Source organism: Panthera tigris, chromosome C1 (assembly GCF_018350195.1).
Source record: "Panthera tigris isolate Pti1 chromosome C1, P.tigris_Pti1_mat1.1, whole genome shotgun sequence".
NCBI classification, from domain to species: Eukaryota; Metazoa; Chordata; class Mammalia; order Carnivora; family Felidae; genus Panthera; species Panthera tigris.
The window spans coordinates 207,950,031-207,970,556 of NC_056667.1; the positions used below are offsets into that span (position 1 = coordinate 207,950,031).

Sequence of the window (20,526 nt, forward strand, 5' to 3'; positions counted from 1 at the left end):
CCCTGAAAACACACTGGTATCAATCTAAATGGAATCTACTGTGACTGGCAGGACTTTTGCTGTGCTTTCGATTCTAGTCGCCAGCCCTCCCCCAACAGGTCCGAGACTCAGAAGAGAGGAGGCCTTTGTCCCCGTCCTGTGAGGACCACAGTGTATAGGTCCAGTGCCGGGAAGACTAAGGGGAATGCAGTCCATTTGGGGACTGGGAATCTGGAGCCATAGGCAGGGGACTTGGTCCAAAGCACGGAGTCCAGCAGCAGAGAGAAGGCAAAGCAAAGAAAACAGGAAGGACTTGTCTGTGAACACAGCCGATGTGTCCCTGAAAACTCGAGGAAAATCTGGTCAGAAGCATTTCAAGGAACATAAAACCTACTAAGTAGATGGGGACACCAAATCATGAAAACTTGGGTTTAAGTGGTAACGTGGTCATATGTGACCCTCCCCCCCCCCCCAGGCTAGATAGGCCTGGGAACATTTAGACTACATCTGAACTGAAGACGTGACTCAGGAAGAAAATATATTTTGTTTTGTAGATAAATAGTGAGGTTTGCTTAAACAGAAATGTGAGATAATAAATGTTTATTTGAAGCTCTTACTCTAATAGATACAGATGTGTGCTTTTGTCTTTAAATAATAATCAGAGTTAGAGCTGGAGACCAGAAGAAAATACTCCCTATTACAAGCACTAGCTTCCTCTGCACTGAATTTAAAATCATCTTGTCGTTCTTGCCTTTCTGCCCTCAACAATCACGTGCGTGCTTGCGTGTACGCACACACACGCACACACACACGCACACGCAGCCCTCTGGTGTTTGACTTCAACCCACTCCAACTGTCCAAATCCCCCCGCCTCTCTCCCTTGAGTCATCAGGGGCACAAGGCCAGCAAAACAAAATCACCTTGTCACAAGCCTTCCCTGTTGCCCTCATCCAGAGGCCACTTCTTCCTTCTTTGAATTCCCATGACATTTTATCTGTGCCTCTCATGGAGCTTATCTCTTCCTGGCTTGTATGATCATTGTTTACGTGTTTTAGACATCACGGTCAAGAGGAAAGAACAACCACTGGCCGTAAGGTCAGACTGTCTGAGGATAGATCCCAGGTCTGTCCCTCACTAGGTAGGTGGTCTTGGGAAAATACCAATGCTTGGAAGCCTCATTTAGGGGTGGGAGGGCAAAATATAAGAACGATATTCTCTCTCAGAATTGTTTTGAAGATTGGGGATAGCATCCATAAGACACAGTGCTTGGGAAAATCCCCAGAGAAGTCAATCATTGTTATCATTATCATTATTTGTGATGCTATTTCTTACATCCCCTACTGAAGTATTTATTTATCCACTTATTCAACAGATATTTATTGAAGACAAAGTCTGTGTCAGGCACTGGGGGCCACATGGAGAAAAAGACAGAGGGTCTGCGGGATAAAGGCAGAAAATAAACAAGTAAACAAATAAATACAGAGATAATTGCAGATGAAGACTGCACTGTGAAGAAACTAAACATGTGCAGTGGACGGCTAGAGAGGCAGGGGCGATGAGCCAAGGCCACTCTGGGAAGGGAGCGTTTGGACTAAGTGGTGTCCCGGGGGATGAGAAGAAAGCACCTATGAGAAGTTCCGAAGCCAGGCATTTTGGAAGAGGGGGCGTGAATGTGATGGCTCTGGGCGGGGAAGGAGCTGACAGCACAGGGAGTGAAGGGAAGCATGCAGAGGTCAGGTGGGCAGAGACAGGCAAGGGCCAGTCCCTCAGGGCCAGGCTGGCCCCGATGAAGAGCACGGATTTTATTCTCAGTGCATTGGGGACATTCTGGAAGACATGGCTCACTGGCTTGTACTCAGTGTTATATCTGCCATTGTGCTTGGAGAGCTGTTACCCAGCAGCCAGCCCACAGATTTTTATGAAAGGTAGAGGAAGGGAAGGGAGGAAGACAGGAAGGGAGAAAGAGAGAGGAGGGAGAGAAGATCCTAGTAGACACCCACACAGATGAATCTGATGGCTCTCCCCCTTGTTGGGGGCTCAAGGACAGACTGAGGCTGACCTTGGCGGGTGGAGAAAACTTCTATCCTCCTGTGAACATTTGTTGTCACACTGGTCTCTTTCCTCGGGTGGTCCCAGATGGCGGTGGGGGCTGGGGAGCTGGGAGGTCTTCGAGAAGAACAGGCTCCTGGCTGCCTCTGGCTTTCAGGTCACAGATAACAACTGTCAGATGGTCTCACTGTGAAGCAATAAGCTTCCCCAAAACAAAGAGGCCGGCCCAGCTCCAGAAGAGCTGCAGTCTGGACAAAACACACAAGCCTGGAAAAAATTAAAAGTTCATGAGCGACTGAACAAAGCACCTCGGGGAAATGCAAGGGGTTAACCGTAAGTAAGCACACGATGTTCCCGAGCCCCTGAATGCACGGTGGAAAAACAATCGCGCATCCTTGGTAAAGGGGAAAAAGAAACCAGCAGAGAGACAAGTCCGTGTTCCCGTGCGAGAACTAAAAATAATGCTGTGCGAGGTTGGCTCAGACCTAAAATGGAGGGAAAGAAACGAAATGCAGGAGAAGGGATGAAACATGGTAAGAAGAAGTTGGCCAGAAGCAGGGTCTGCTCCGCGCTGCCTGGCTCCTTTGTCTTGGGCAGTATGCTCTCTCCACAGCGTGGGGTGGCTGAACCATGCCATAGCAGGGTCCCCTGGACACCCTCCTCTCTAAGAGCTCTGTGACAGAGACAACCCGCATTATAAACGAGGCAGAAACAGCCTCTTCTTACATATTTGTCTTCATTAATTTTGTTTTTTTAATATAATTTATTGTCAAATTGGTTTCCATAAAACACCCAGTGCTCATCCCAACAAGTGCCCTGCTCAATGCCCATCACCCATTTTCCCCTCTCCCCCACCCCCCATTTTCTTCATTAATTTTGATCTTAAATATAAAAAGAGTCGAACTTAAGCCTGGCCAACCCCAAGGGCCAAAGGGTGCAGCGGCTATTTGCTAATAGACAGGCACCTCCAAAAGAGGGCTACAGTTAGAATGAAACAGCAGTGTTTGCACGAGCGGAAAGCGTGAAAGGGTGACACTCGGGAACCATATTTGAATCCAAGGGAAAGGTTACCATGCTTGGCTGGGAGGAGAGTGTCCAGTCCCCACTCACGTCTTGAGGAGAGTAACGCAGTAGTTGGAATGGAAGGTAGAGTTAGCTAACGTTGTTCGTTGTTCTTAATGCCCAGTTTTCTCATCGGTGCCAGTTTTGTGCTCAGAGACTGCCCGAGTGCATTTCTGAGAAGCAGCGCCATGATCACCCAATTCTACCAGTGGCCCTGCCATAAACTTTCCTTGGAGCCTGGGTCTTTTTTTGCCAGAAATACAGAATGAAGACCAGGCAAGGAAGACTTCCTGTGTCTACAGCCTTTTAAACTTTACAGATATAAACAGATAGATTGAACTCTTTCGGCACAAAAGAAGCGCTATTGTCCAAAAGTTGTAAAAATGTTGAGACTCAAAATTACTCTATGGGGTCTACATGTATCGGGTACCAGCTACGGGTGAAGCGCTACTTGAAATGCACTGGGAATGACAGGAGTATCTTCAATGCTTAAGAAACCTCTTCAGGGTAAATAGCATCATCCCCACGTTACAAATGGTAAAACAATAGCTCTGGGAAGTTAAGTGATTTTCCCATGGTCTCTGAGCTAGTAAACAGCATTTCCCAGTTGGCCTAGGACTGTCTAATTCCAACGCTATAGCATAGTTTTTCTAGAAGAAAAACTTACCTCTCCGTGACCACCAAAGGAAAAGTTAAATGGCAGATTTCAACTGTGTGGTCATCTGTGTTGAAAATCTTTGATTGTAGGTTGTTTTCACTGGGGCTAAACATTTTTATGGAACATGCACAGGGAGCATCATCTTCATACTTGAAGTACTATAGTGTGGTTTCCTAGAGAAGATGTTGGGAGTTGGTAAGTTCCAAAGAGAAATGCTCTTTCTAAATTTTTTGGCTGAGGGTTTCTTTGTGTCATGAAGATCAACTCCATTGCTGGGGCACGAAAGAATAAAAATAGATTTCCTGTTAGTAGCAACAAGTAGGAATTGTTTGTCTGCCAGAAGGAAATTCTTTCATTCTTTTCCTGCTTCAGTTCTTTCCCTGCCAACAAGTAAACAAAGTTCATCGTTAAGTGAGTCACAGCCAACTTCACAAATGGCTGGTGTAGGTGGTCACCTACCAGAATGACCTCAGAGACGTGAAGACAAGGGGGTTGAGCCCAGGAAAGGCTTGAGAGCACCAGCCAGGCAAAGACCCTCCTTTCACCCCAAAAACAAAGGAGGGAAAAAGTTTAACTTTGGTGAACTTACCCCAAATTAAACTTATACAAAAAATCTAGAAATTAAGGTTATCATTAGCAAACATGCATGGATTATGTCATTGCCAAAGTAAAGTTTTATTTTAATAACATGTAAGAGAAGGGGATTACCTCATCGTACTCCTTTCCGAGGCTCAGTGCCTATAAAGTATGAAATCTGATTCAACTAAACTAAACACCCCTTATTAAACATCTCCCCACATGGTTACCTAAAATACCACCATTAGCAATTAATTCCTTTTTGCCAAAGTGTTCTTTTCCTTCTGGATATGTTTTCTTTTTTGAGCCAAATTCTCTGAGGGCTAATACATTAATTTCATATACCTGTGGGAAAAATAGTTTATCAGATGTGTTTTCTCCACTCCAGGAACCTGGGCCCCCAAGAAAACATTTGGCAAAGGGGGTGGTAGGTATCCAACTTCAACCAATGTGTAGAGTTGAGGGGAGAAAGCACTAGGGGAAATTTGTGCTGGTCTAATATTTTTGCCAGTCCTTAATTCTATACAAATTGCTAGAGCATCCTACCAATTGCGAAATTCTGTGATTTCAAGAAACCATCTCTTTGCTTTGGATCTTTGGTGAATACAGCAGAAATCACAGTCCCTTCTCCCCAGGGGGAAAAGAATGCACACAGCCATCCACATGAAAAACATTGCACCAGATTTTAGTGTTGACGGGTTCCTGAAACCCAGGTTACAATTAGGTAGCCCTCATATTTTATAAACAAAGAAGTGGAGAGCCAGAGAGAAGTGCTTTGCCCAAAGTCACACAGGTAGTGGCGAGGCAAAGACAAGATTTGAAGTATTCACACAGCCATTAAAAGAAATTCCACCCCCACCTCCATCAGATTCCCATCTGTCAAACATTTCAGCAAACACAAATGGTAGAGTTACTCTGTTCAGGAAGAAGTTTGTTTAGCTCAGACCAACTCATTTTATTTTTCAACAGATGAAGTAAACCAGATTCAGAGGTCTACATTTTTTTTTTCACATATGGGGCATGGGACCCTGCTAACTGGAATAGTTGCTGTGTGGTGGAGATGACAGGGGGATGTAAAATTAAATGGACAACTTGAATTTAACCTAGAAACATGCTACTGATATAAAAAATAAGTTGGCTGTTTGAGATGCCTCATTAACATTTCCTCCTTGAATTGTGTTTGTGTGTGGGGCCTGTGTGTGTGTGTGTGTGTGTGCACGCACGTGCATGAGTGGTGTGGTATGCATGTGTGTGTGCATTTGTCTGCCATCTTCTGTGACAAGCAAATTAGAAGCTGCATTAACCTGGTGAGGAAAATCGCTTAATTAAGAATTGAGTTTCAAGAAGCTGAGGAACACTTTCATCTGGACTTAACTGGAAACCCTCAAAAGCACTAGAGAAAGTTGGACTTAATGGGGGGGGTGTGGAGGAGAGGGAATAGGTTGTGTCTGGAGAATTGAAACTGTAAATCGAGGACTTTCCATATGGCATTTTCTGACAACCGAGGGTCATAAATGTATACGAGGATTTCAAAGAACGTGGATTTTTGTTGTTGTTTCCATGGCTTTCAATTATTGAAACTCCAAAACAAAGCTCTGGAGTTAACTGGGCTCAGCTGGGATTCTAGCTCTACCTGTACCCACTGAGTGACCCTAGGCAAGTTCTTTTTCTAGACCTTGATTTTTTTTTTCCTCTGTAAAATGGTGTTTTATATAATATCTACAAAACCTTTGGGATGAAGGGTTACATGGGCACACGAGCTGATCCATGACCAGCCTCAGACATGTAGCAAAAATGCCACTAAAGGTGAGCTGGGGGTGTTGCTTGGATTTTCACCATATTTGATCCAGGCGAAAGTTGCGAATTGATGGGCTGGTGTCTGGGGACCTTAGTTTCTTCACATTAGTTGAGTATAAGGAGTTGCTCCTGATGACAGATAAAGGACTCGGCTCCACAGCAACGATTTGTGATTCTATGATGCGTTCTGGTTTTTTTGAAAGATGGCTGTGGGAGGCTTTCCCCACCTCCTTGCTCTCACTCTCCTCATGCCAGGTTTCTGGTCCTCACCACCGCTCCATTTCAGTGCTGTACCTATCTCCCACTCTCCACCTAACTGGCTATCCAGGTCGACATCAGCAACCATCTAGGACATGACTTCTCAAATCTGTGCACCAGCTTCACTGCACACCGGGCCCTTGAAAGAACCCCAAACACTCGCTGGGAGGGGGGTGTTAAGGAATCCATTTAATCAACTGATATAAATTCAATTTATTTTATTTTATTTTATTTTATTTTATTTTATTTTAGAGAGGGAGAGAGAACATGAGAAGGGGAGAGGGGCAGAAGGAGAGAGAGAGAGAGAAAGAATCTCAAGCAGGCTCCAAGCCCATCATGGGGCTCCATATCAAGACTCTGGGATCATGACCTGAGCTGAAATCAAGAGGGGGATGCTCAACTGACTGAGCCACCCAGGCACCCCATTAATTCAACTTCTAAAATAAAGTCACATTCAGTGAGGGTGGGACTGAAATACAGTTTCTTTGTACATAAAACAAGTGGTCCAGATTTGAGAGTACCTCCAATGACAGCTCCAAGGGGACAAGAGCTGGGTTATTATGAGGGTATCTCTTACACATAAGACATAATAGTTCCTCGATAATATTGTGGGTGAATAAATATTGGGACTCTATAACAATGTTAAAAAGTACCAAGCAATTGCCTTCCTAGCTAATGACTCAATTGATGACAATGGTTCTTCTTTTTTAATCCAGCAATTCTCAAATATTTTCTCTTTGTCTCGTAGGTTTCCAGGTATTATCTTCCTGACTGGAATTCATGCTCTTGGCCCTGGTTTCCATTCTCAGCATGACAGTTGATGACAAGTTAGAAAAGGAGATTGGAAAAGGATGCCTGTTTATTGTCTCTCTGATTGGTTGAGGTCCTGCTGTTCTGGATACCACAAACTACTTTGAACTCCCCTTGGAATTCTTGAGGAAACGCAGCCCCCTTTGAAAAGGACAAACTTTTAATTTGTTTCTACCTTTTGTGGGGGAGGTTGGCTGTTAATCTAGAAATACTGAGGCACCAAGAAGAAGGTATCATCCCAGATTTACCCTAATTCAGCTGTACATGCCTAACTATAAATAAGTATTTCAGTGTAAGTGACATTTAAAGAAGTCCTTTTAGCACTTCAGTGATCAACTGTACAAGGACTAAGAAGCTCTGATAATATGATCATAAACTCTGTCCAACAGCAATATAGTGGTGGCCTCAGAGCTTCTTGACACTTTTTCAGCACACTGGGGAGAATTTCAGAAGCCCAGGGCACAAAACGTTGCTTCATCCCAAATATGACTCTTGAAAAACATCAGTTACAGGGATCAGCAAACATTTTCTATATAGCCCAGATAATATTTTATTTGGGGGCCATTTGGTCTTTGTCCCAACTACTCAACTCTGCTGTTACAGTGTTAGAGGCAATAAATAAATGAATGAGCATGGCTACATTCCAATAATACTTTATTTACAAAAACAGGCAGCTGGCTGGATTTGGCTCACAAGCCATAGCTGTCTGACCTCTGACTGATTGATCATGGCATGGTGTGATGTATGGTAATATTGACATGTGGGATTCACTGAGATTCCCACCCAACCCCCTTTGTGCTTTTTTAAAATAATATTTTGCTTTGTTTAACATTATGGAAATAAGACAGGATCATTGTAAACACAGAAAAATAGAAAAGCTAGAATTAAAATCATCTATAATGCCATCAGACATACCACTTCTTAATATTTGGGGATATTTTGGTTTTTGTTTGTGATTTTGTTTTATAGAATCAGAAGAATGCTGTATAACACTGTAAGTAAAAATTTACCTAATTCCTTTATTTTTATGCTAATCCCTATGTTAGTTGAAACTAATTTCTACTTTAGAGACTGTTTTTTATTTTTTCTTTTGTTTTCCAGAAGCAGTGAGGATCTCCAACAATATCGTTCCTTCTCTCCCATTTACAACTAAGAACATGATGCTTGAGATTTGGGGCGATATACATGTAGGACAGAGCAGAAAGGATAATGCTTATCAAGCACCAACAACACATTCCTTTAAGGTCAGGGTGTAAACTAACCCTGGAGAGATGTGTGTTTTGGGGAAACAACTGATTACTAATACAGTGTCATGAGGTCTTTGTTAAAATCTATTTGGTAAAAGCTCTTCAGGAAACTCTGTGTAGTTTGTGTGTAGTCCAAGCTTTGAGAAGCACTGTGGACTGGTGGGGTTCAAAGTACAGCAACTTGGGGCGCCTGGGTGGCTCAGTTGGTTGGGCGTCCGACTTCAGCTCAGGTCACGATCTCGCAGTCCGTGAGTTCGAGCCCCGCGTCGGGCTCTGGGCCGATGGCTCAGAGCCTGGAGCCTGCTTCCGATTCTGTGTCTCCCTCTCTCTCTGCCCCTCCCCCATTCATGCTCTGTCTCTCTCTGTCTCAAAAATAAATAAACATTAAAAAAATTCAAAATACAACACCTTAGCATATTAAATATTTTAAACTGAAGGAGTTTAAGAAAACAGCAGAAGCAGGAAGATCACTCTGACCTTCTCCCCTGGAACAGGTCATAACATGCTCACGTGAGTGGTGCCTGCCCTATACCCACAGGAAAAAAGCATACTTCTCTCCAAAGACAAAGGGGTGTCTGGAAAGAATCTGAACAAGCAGGCCTTGCTGTTTCCCTGTTTACTACCATAACCTCATACTCCTTAACCTTTCACCTTCCTCCACAATTGCCCACGTTTCATCAAACCAAGCCTAAACATCCCCATCTAGCTGTTTCTTTGGGTCTTTGTTTCCTTAGGAAAGCTCCCGTGTTATGCAAAATTTATACTGAATAAATTTGTGTGCTCTCCTCCTGTCAATCTGTCTTTGTCAGTTTAATTTTCAGACCAAGCCAGGAACCTTAAGAGTCAATGAAAACTCTTTCCTCCCCTGCAGGGTATAGCAGAGAGGGAATTCCTGTATTGGAGGAGTTTCCACCATTCTTTCACTTCACGTGAGGCCTTGTTCTTCAACTTGTTGAGACTCAGGCATCCACCTGCTCACATTTTTCCTCTGGCTAATCTCTGTCATTTATCTGATCATTGATAATCCGTAAGAGAGAACCTAAGAAGTTCTGATTTACCTCTATTTACAGAGGTAATATGTAAAACCTAATGCCCAAAAACACAGTGGTTTGGATTTTATGCGGCTTTCACATTTCACCTGCTGCCCATGTTCATTCCTAAAATAAAGCCAAATATTTCTATTCTGCTGCTTTTGAAAAGGGGCATACCTATTGAGAAAAACAAGAGGGAACCAGAAAAAAAGACTTTTGACACAAATAAACGAAGCTAGACACAAAGGTAAAGAATGGAAACAAGCCTAATAAGGCCCTGTTACTTTCTAGGGTGAAAGTTATTAAGATGAATAGAGCTTCACTTTCAAGCTCCTATGAGATCACACTTGCTCAGCAAATTTGTAACACAAGGCAGCTGGAGCGATAAATGTTTTTCATGTGCAGAACTTAAGTTTTGTTTAAGTACTTAGAAACCAAAGACTTGCAGTGGCGTTGATGAGAATACACACTTGGCCATCAAGTCACCCTCACTGCAGGGGCTGCTCTGAAGCATCCTAGCCAGTGACACACATGTGCCCCTTCTCGCCTCTGCTTCCACATCTGGGAAACAGGAATACGGATAATACCTACCTCTGGGTTGCTGGAAAGATGAGGTGAGACAATTGATGTAACTTCCTGGTACCTAACCTAGAATGAATGCAGAGTAATGTCGCTTCAGAGAGATAATACCAGATACTCGATTATTAATGCTCCAAGTCCTTTCATCCACCTTTTACGTGCTCTGGTTTATTTCTGTGTATGTGTAAAAGGCAATAAGACAGTTAGGCTATAAATGGCACCATCAATTCATTCCAACTAGACTTCCCTCAAATTGCTCCTAATTAGTGATGTTCATATATAATTTCAATAGGGGCTAGAGTGATGTTTGGTGTGTAATACTACAGGGAGGGCAAAGTCAGTTGCTGTCATTGTTTTTCTTTTGAAAATAAGTGGACAAAGTTAATGTAAAGCAAAGATGAACTAGTGACGTCAAGCATTCATTCAATCATGTTCTGTGCTGCTTCTTAGCAATGAGGATACCATTTACAATGTAGGCAGAGGGAAGAGTGTGCTAGCCTGTTGCACCAAATAAGAAAACTCAGGCTTTTTACTCTCAGTGGAGTATCAGCCTCATTAAAAAAAAACATTTTTTAAGTTAATCTTGAGTCTGCTCTAACAATGTAAGACACAACAATCACCTATTTAAATTGCTTAAGTTAGGGGTACCTGGGTGGCTCAGTCAGTTAAGCATCCAACTTCAGTTCAGGTCACGATCTCATGGGTTCATGGGTTTGAGCCTCATGTCAGGCTGTGTATTGGCAGCTCAGAGCCCACAGCCTGCTTCAGATTTTGTGTGTGTCTCTCTCTCTGCCTGTCTCCTGCTCACACTCTGTCTTTGTCTCTGTCTCTGTCTCTCTCTCAAAAAATAAACATTAAAAAAATAAATTGCTTAAGCAAGAAAGCTCAATTTGGGAGAAGGTAGAGGAGTTGGCTGCTTCTATATTGGCAACATGCTTTCTTATTTGCAAAAGTCATTGGTGTCCTATCTTTTCTAGTGGTGAAACAATCCAAAAGGTTCCACTTGCACAGAAATCAGGATTTCTCACTCGCCCACCATGAGTCACCTGTTTAAACACACGTTCCTACACAGCTCCAGGGAATCAGCATTTCTAAGTGACTTTAGCAATCAGATACTTTCCCTGTACTAGTGTCCTATACAGTGTAAAAAGTGGTGGCAGTAACCACGGCTGATGCCCAGACCCCATTCCAAAGAATCAGCCATCTTTGGAGTGGGTCTGGCCATTGATGTTTTTTAAAAGCTATCCAGATGACGGCAATGTGTCACCAGTGCATCTCTGGCCCCGTCCCCATAACCCATCAATGACAATCTGCATTTGAACAACCTCTTGGGGGATCCATGTGCACACTGAAAGTTTTGACAAGGCTGTTCCAGTGCCTATCAACAGAACGTCTATCTTTCCATCCCAAGGAGAATGGATTTTTGCTTCCCTCTTCCCATTTTACCACCAACAACAAAAGCAGCTTAAAATCTTTCCAGGGCCTTTTTCTTTATGCTCTTGGCCACTGAAAGCCAACTGACGAGGGACAGTGTGAAGCAAACCTATCTGTTCCAAAATCATTTATTAAAGTATGTTAAATGGTGTATGCTGCTCTTACCCAAATGCCCCAGCAACTCTTTTAATTGGCAGTTTTGTTTCACATCCCATAACCAAAAACATTAAGGATCACTAGCATTCACATCCGTGAATTCATTTAGACAATTTTCTTTAATTAACAATGAAGACACTACAGTTCTAAGTACCAGACAAAATCGGGGGGAAGGGGGGACCGAAAATAAGCATAACACTATAAAGAAAACTAGGAAAAGTGAAACACTTCTAAATAAAAATATATACCTGGCCTGGTACCCATTACATATATACATAATACATATGTTATACACATATATACAGTAAATGTTTTGGTAGCAATACAGACCATGCATTGGTCCTTTTGTACACGGATGAAGTAGCACCATGGACAGCACCACCATCTTAAGATGATAAACCAAACTGCACATACATTAAATGAAAAAAAAATATATATGTATTTAATTTGGCCCACCCTGCAGCCAAGAGGTGTAATGAAATAACTTTGTAAGGAAAATTGTCCTGGGAACTACATTCTTAAGCCAAATAGCAAAGTTCTAAGACAAACAAACAAAAACAAACAAAAACAAACACAAAACAGCACTCAAGAGGTCTATACAAATACAGACAAGTTTTCCTGTTTACTGAATTTGTCCTATTATGTGGCAGACTGGTTCACACCAGGGAAATTAACAACAGAAGCAAGGAGAGATTTAAATGCCAGGTGAATGGCAAGGGTTGAAAACACCAGAGCTCTTGGTGTATACATCACAAATGCCAAGTCGTCAACAATGAAAGGAAGGCAACTCTCCAGCTGAGTCATTTTCTAATCTTATTAACTAATTATAAGCTCTCCATTACTGATACATTCCTTAAGAATGGGGTCAAACACCTTCACTATCTTTCTACCTCTTCACCACATCGAACTAGATGCTCTGGTTACAAGAAGTGGGAAACCCAACATGCCATCCGACCCATGCTTTCTCTACCCAGGTGTAGGAGACACGGACATACAGAGCTACACTAGGTAGGACCTCCAAGATCTTCTATGGCTTGGTTTTGGAAATGATCAAAGGCACCGGTGTCTAACCCTCGATGTTCTGACTACAGGAAGGCTGTTTTGCTTTCCAGAGTGGATGTCTTTCTCTCAGTATTGGTGAGGCCAGATTTCCTCACATCCCAAGAAATGCATCCTTCTTCCTCTCAACTTTTTCAGCAGCCTTTATGAATGCAGCGTTACCTCCACCTAACACACACGATGTCCTGGGAACACTAACTCCCCTGTCAAGTCATTACAAAGCAGCAATTTCATATGTGGCTTCCATCCATCTCCATATTCCTCCCAAGGGGTCCTCCTGATCTCCCAATCAAGGTCTTACTTCCCACAGTGTCTCTGGTTTCAGCACCTCTTTGTGTGATGGACTGACCCACAGAGTTCTGCCAAAGCACTCAGAGCATTTCACATCTCTCCCATTTTTCATGGCTCTACTGTCAGTGGACGATGAGCTCCCCTCCCATTTTTAAACCACCTGCAGTAAACAAAATTAAAGTTTTCAACTACATGGTGTATTGCATTCAGGATGCGAGATCGAACAAAACGGGCTTCAGTGTTGTAAAATGCTGTTTCTTACAGGACAGTAAAATTGTTTCTTAATATGTTAAATGTCCCAAAATCAAGTTAGGAGACAACAGAGGAAAAAAGGTTAAAAATCTCTACTTTTGGCTAGATGGTGTTCAGTAAACCCACTTTTGCAGTCAACCTAGATTAGTTAAGAAAGTCCCTGACCTTTGAAAGTTAGCGAGAAATAGCCACAAATGTAACATCGGTACTGAATTGTCATTATTGACTCAGGTGGTTGATCATTAATGGATTCTCTTCACTTCTAGCTGGTTCTAGGATTTTTTTTTTCCCCAGAATGAAGATATTCTCAAAGTCATGAAATACATTTGTTCTTTCTACAAAGGAGAATTTTAAAACTCTGCCTAGGTCTCTAAGAAAGAACACTATAAAAGGTTGGTCTCATGAGGAAAAGCCACTAACTTATAGGTTAACCAGAGGCCACTAGAAGCCCCATTAATGTAATTCCTTGGCTGGCCTACAAATACTTGGAAATGGATAAAAGCCAGCTCTCAATAGGAACTGAACACAGGGATTTAGCAGCTGATGTTGCTCAAGGTCAACCACTCTGTAGTCAGAGCATGAGTTTTTGCCTTAAATACCAGCAACTTCCAGTTTTAAATTGATGAGGTTGGATACCACCACCAGACCCAGCTCAGGGACCCCTAGAAGCAGCTTCTATAAGATTTTCTAACTTTATGCTACGTGACTCAACAAAGCATCAGAGAAATTAACCAAGAGATGGCTTTTCCAGTCTGTTCATTTCTGTTCTCACCCAAAAGATGTCGATACTCCACACGCAGAGGTATCTTGGCAATACATAGTCAAAACTTAGCTTCCTTGAGAAATAATAACCAGCTTCACAGGAAAAGTGGTTGGGGCTGACTTTGTTCATTGATTTCTCTTTAACTACCTATGTCCCCAGTAGAAGACAGCAGGACAGCTTGCTTTCTTCCTACACTAGCAAGAGTATGAGTCAGAATACTTGAAACATTTAAGTTAGTTTGACAAAGAAAGTCTTTTTTATAAAAGTGTAAAAAAAAAATTTCGTATCAGATTTTTAAAATCGGTAGTGTCCTCTCCTCATAGGAAATGATGTAATTCAGCAAGTTCCTTGAAAACAATGGATTCTTACGACCACAGACCTATCCATCTTAGAAATTGATGAGCATGCAAATGATTGGAATCTGCCACAATGAACACTGTACAACAATCTGTGAGGTACATGCTATCCGGCTGAGTTAACAGAACGCAGGCCTTGCCAGCGTGAGGAATTCCATTTATGTCCACTCCCTTTTGAGTGGTCCCCCGACCAGTTGACGAGGGGCAGCGGCCACTGCACTGGCCCCAACCCTGGCCCCTTCCAGGTCGCCCTTCCCCCACCCAGGGAGCTCAACCCATGGGAGAAATAAAATGTTGCTCTTTCTCAACAGCAGGGCTGGGAATTTCTGATAGAGAGTTTACACGGCCTCCGAAGAGCCTGACATTGGCATTAGTTCACTTAACCTTTAGGAAGTTCCCTGGCAAAAAAAGATTAAAAACACTGTAGGCAATAGCTCGAAGTTATGTCCACTGCCTTTTCTTTTTCATAAGGAAAAATTCCAAGATGTGTGTACTTTCCAAATAAGAGGAGGATTAACCTCTTCACTGCTGGCTAGATGTTTCAGTAGCTGGTCATTAGGCATTGACATGCTCTCTGTACACTGGGTTTTATTAACTAAACACCAAAAGGCCAGTACCCACCAGGGCAAATGGGCCAAATTACATTCAATTAAATAATGTGGCACGGGATGTTCTCAGAAAACAGGAGATAAGGGTCTTATGGAAAGTGACATGTAGCCCTGGTCATGATAAAAAACATTTTTCTGGAGTTTTAATTTCTGGTTAGAAATGAAAGACAAGTACTCACTTGTCTTACCATCTTTCCCGAGACAATGCAGGAAATAAAAGATCCTAATGTGTGCACAGAAAAAAAAAATGGTAGCAATGGAGCAGGAAGCTTACAGAAGTGGGGGGAGGGGGAGAAGAAAAGATCAACAGTCTCTAGTTTATTATGAATAGAAAGAAATTTCCAGAATTTACAAACACCCACATTGTTCATTCCAAAGAGAGCTTTTGATTTAAAGGAATCACCCAAGTCTCCTCCTCTTTACAGTATATACAATGGAAGTCTTTGATTTCTTTTCCTTGTGATTTTACTTCCATCCAATTGCCAATTTTAAGCTGACACTTGAAAATACCCAGTAGAATATATCCTTCTTCAGTTTAATTAACATGGCCTATTGCCTTACAGGAAAAATACAAAATTAAGGTCAATTCTTGTAAGGATCTCAGCTCAACATCAGGGCTATATTACAAGAGATAGTATCAGCAAATAGAACTATACAATTGAGAACCATCTAATGGTACTATGATTCTTATTATATTATTTTTCTGAATTACAATCTTAAAACAAGGATCGTACCCTATTCTACTCTTGTTAGCCTCGTTTTAAGTATTTGCTCCACTCTTTACAACAGAACATTGTATACCTCAGTTCCACATCCAAAAAAAAGATGTGCTGTAAGAAAAGTTACATTTTAATTAAAAAATTACACATATAAATCAAAACCTATGTTAAATATTTAATACTCTCTCCACCCAAAGCGAACAGTTTTGTATGAAATAATTTACAATGATGCTTTGTCATACGCAGTTTCAGCAGCAGATGAAATGTATCTTGTAAATGCAGTGAGAGTAAACCCCTTCTCTCGTGGCATGGAGGTGATCACATCAGCTCACGTGGCCAGCTGAGTCCTTAAGGTTGAAGATGAACTTAATGCAGACTCATTATTCTGGTGTCACAGTGCTTTTTTGCTTGGCACAATATAGTACGTGCAGTTCAGTCAAGGAACTCCTGAGGATTGTAGAAAGTAAACAAACTGAAATGGATGCATCGTACCATCTACTGAGGAGGAAGATGTGAGGTCCTGGTTGTGAATCATGAAATATTCAGAGTCTGGGTACCCATGAGTTAAGGGAAGATTTGCTGAGGTCATTCAGGTCTTCATTCTGAAAAGAAAAATAAAAAGAGTCGTCAGCAAAGGCATCTCAAACCTCATATTCCATCATTTTCTAAGGGTTTTTCTTTAAAAAGGAGGCAGAACCAGATAAGCCGAAGTTACGGGCACAAACAGTACTGTGTACTTAAATAAAATCAACAGACTGTATTTAACTTTTTTTTTTCCCTTTCAAAATGCAAGAGTCTAAAGCAAATACAAACTCAAAACAGTCAATATTAAGTCAGTAAACAAATCGATCTGATTTGGAGGTTTCAGAGTTTAACAACACAAAAACACAAAATACTTGGATGTTCTTAGGATCAGAACAAAAATGTGAATTACAGTTATTGTGTAAAACTACTATAAAATATGGTAGGCAGAGTCCAGCCAGGCCACACTTCATCTTCTTTTGGTTAAAAGTCAAGTGTAGATTTTAGAATTTGAAGCCGGAGGGCCTAACGTTAACAAAATCCGAAGTCAAGTTTTTAATGTGCCATTGTTTGACATGAGATGAAAATTTCAGATGCGAAAGGAGACCCAGGTGAAACAGACCCAGTTAATCATTAAATTAAAAAGGGAAGGGATTCTGATTTAGATCTAATAGAAATGTTACTCTGCACGAAGCACATTTCTTCCATGCAATTCAAGAAGGCAGACCTCATGGGGCATTATCCATTCCCTTCCAGAGAGGAGACACTTTTTTCAACGTTATGAACCCTCCTTCGCTCTCAAGTGTTAGCATTAGACAGTCCTTCTGAGGGCCACATTCTTTATGCATTCCACGGTTATTTATAAATACCAATATTTACAGAATGTCTTCAGTAGTATATGGCACCACACAAAAGAGGAAGGAGGTAAATCCCCTGGTAAATGCACAGGAAGGAGGTAAATCCCCTGGTAAATGCACAGGAAAAAAGCTCTCGCTGCACGGAAAGAATACTTCTAACTGGGAACAGAAAGGAAGTAATCCACTGACACATATGGCTTGGTCTGGAAGGAAAGGGATAGTCTGGGGATGTGGAAATGCGATCCTATCTATGCTGCTTTGGGGTTGCCTCTCCGGAGCTCAACACAAGGGCTGGCACACAGTAAGTACTCACTAAGTATGAGTGGAACGAATGCAAGGGAAAAAGCACAGTTCCCACCGTGAGCACACGATAAAACAAGGTCTGGGGAAGAGAGTGCGGCCGCAGAAAGGCCAAGGGAAGAATATAGTCGTGTTGCCTCACCAGGTATGCGGAAAGGGGTCAAGGAAGTAAACCTGCAAATGTAGGTTGGGTCGATGAAGAACTCTGAAGGAAACCCCAAGACACCTTTAAGTATAGGGACAACAAACACATGCTTCATGATAAATCAAGATGTGGTAGTTGTAATAATCCATATCCGTGGCAAGGAAAGGACAGAACAGGTTCTACAATTCGTCCAGTGTATATGTTGACCGATAGAACCGTTTCTCGCTCTCTTCTCTCGAAGGAGAGTATGGCCGGGACCCGTGAGCCTTCCCTATTTACCTAATGGCTTTCAGGTAAGTCGAAATGTACTAAACGGAGACTCTAGCTCGATGAGGAGATTTCTGTTTATTTCGAAATATTAACCCCACCCCTAAATGGCAGGCAAACAGCCTATTTTTCTCTAGACAAATAAAGACGTGACATGGAGACACCAATGTGAAAACAAGAGAGCGCTCCAGGCCTATCCCTCTCGTCGCCAGAGAAACAGGACTTACTCTGTGTGGTTCCCACAAGTGTCAGGAAAACCCATCCCTTCAGAAACCCCGGAGAACCATCGCCAGATCTCCCATAGGCTTGCAAGGTTCTCCTGCACTCACACCGCAATCTATCCGAACGTTCTGACCAGAGTATCCAGACGCAGCTTCACAGCTCTGGGCCTAAGATGAAGTGGGAAGGCCCCACTGTACTAAAGGGCTTGAGACAAACAAACAAACTGCTCATTTACAGAAAAGGGGAGGGGAGTGTGTGTGTGGTGGGAACGGAGGGCACGCGGTATGCTTTTCATTTTATACCTGGCTCTCGGCCAGAAGGGTTGAATGACCAGCTCAGCACAGGAACACACTGTATCCAGTTGTGTAGTCACGTGTGCCAACCTGCATGAATGCGGCGGGGCAGAGATCGGGGGCCCTCTGAAAAGGGAAAACACTCCGGCTTCGCCAGATGCTGAAATCTGTTGCTTTGGGGCCACTCCGAAACCCTCCCTGTAGCTTCCCGCGTGCGTGTGTGTTCAAAGAGCAGGAAATAAAGGATCTGTCAACTGCACCGTAAACTCTCCCTCTAAAGTCTCAGCACACTACTTTTCAAAGCCCTTTGTCGTAAATCCTGATCAGCACACGTCTCAGCCACCAATGCTCCCTTCTGGTGCCATCACCTTGGGGATCTCTGAGAAAGTGAAAACAAGTGGGGAAAGTGGGAGGGTCTGCTGACCGTGAGTATGGGGACAGAGGCTATAAACAGGCAACAGAGGCCCAGAAAAACTTAAAGGGAAAGTCTGAAGTTCACATCTGTTTATCTCTGTTCAAGGGTGTGTGTGTGTACGTGTGTCTTTGTGTCTGTATGGACACACAGAAAAGTTCGCTCCTGAGTAAATGATACAGATTTCTAACAGGCACGCCTGGGTGAGAACTGTCCTTCATTCCAGCCACCTTGGGGTCTGCATACTTATTCCAATCAGGCAGCCATTGTTGGAAGAAGCATTTTTGGAATGCCTTCTCAAGTTCCCATTTCTTTTTTTTTGCACCCGCCTTCTCAGCCTCGGGCATATTCTTTTGAAGGATCTCTATAGCAGCCAGTCTTGGCCCTTTGAGGGCACATTTGATCTTTTCGAAACAGCCAAAAAGTTTTGGGAGCCAAATAGGGTGAGCACAGGGGCTGATTAAGCTGAGTAATGGTTCCCAGTGAGGCATTAGCTAAAGCCAAAGAACCCCAAAACTAAAGTTCCGAAAGCATAGCTGTTCACAAATGCTCTGAGGAGTTTTATTGGAAATGAACTCTGAGGACATTACAGACAGACCTCAGCGTATGTTCCTGGGGCTTAAGTTCACTTGCCTATATCCCCGCCTCTATGCAACTGCAGTCAGGAAGGGCTGATTCTCAATAAAGGAAGCCTCTTGAAGGAAGACAAACACATGTAGTATACATTTTTGGAATATATTTTTAAAAAGGCAATACCCACAGTAGGTTCCAGCACTCATTCAATTCAAGAAACATCTGTTAGTGACAAATGAAAAGTCAGGGATAAAGACTATAATCAGCACCAAAAGGGAAGACAGGGGTATAGGTATGTTTAATACACTTTATATATACAACCCCAACGGACTCCCACCGACCGTATGAGGCAAATATTGCGACGTTTTACAAATACAAAAAGTCATTTGTAACATCCATAAACTGGAAACAAAAGAGCAAAAACACTTCCTTGGAGAAGAGCTGGGCAAATACCAAATGGTGATGTTCCTATGATATTTTCTGTCTAGTTACATCACTGGGGAATAACTTCTGAACTCAGAAATACCATGCACCTGTCATGAGATTTAGTAGCAGGAAATTACATTTTGATAAAATTTCATCACCACATCAGCATCTCTTGTACCTTTCCGTGTGTCTTGTCGTAAGATAAAACCTACCTAATCCTGTTGCCAGTAATGAAAAATGCAATTTTTAAAGCATTATCAAGTAAGTCAACACTTGAGCAATGCTGCTTGAGACTTATGGATTACTGCATTATTGCATCCAGTAGGAATTTACATCTTTTGGACTCGACCCACTTAAACTATGCCTACCAAAGCTGAAGAACAAATAAAGCTTCTGCTGCTTTTCACACTCAGCCTGATTAACCTTCACCGTAAAGCAGCTGAAAACAGCATCAGGCTATATGATATGTGTACAATGAAGGATCCATACCCTTCCAACGACCAATTTTTAGTCCAACCCATTGACTAAAAGTTTTCTCTTGTATTCAAAGGCCTTGAAACCTCCTTCCAGTTTGTTGAGTCAACTGCAACACTGTTCTAAATACCTGGTTAAAGCAGTCCTTGCAATTTCTACTTTTAGTAAGAAAACAGGAGTAAAATGTTGTAAGTTGCCGGGCTATTGTCTTATACCAGAATGTAGCCAGAACGTAACTCTTCCTCACCCAACTATGCTTAGAAAAAAATGACTGTAACTACTGTAAATGGCTCTTCTTCGGTGGAGATCATTGTTTGAAATCTCATATCGTAGATCAACTAGAAAAAAAAT

General features: G+C 42.3%; 1 protein-coding gene across 1 annotated transcript in view; it reads right to left on the minus strand.

Annotated features, from left to right (window-relative positions):
- Window positions 1-11,663: 11,663 nt before the first annotated feature.
- The window catches only part of IRS1 (insulin receptor substrate 1), a 63,048-nt gene continuing 54,185 nt past the window's right edge, over window positions 11,664-20,526 (minus strand). Inside the window, exon 2 of the mRNA XM_042995494.1 lies at window positions 11,664-16,286. The gene's annotated coding sequence lies outside the window, so the exon portion shown is untranslated. The remainder of the gene's footprint in view (window positions 16,287-20,526) is intronic.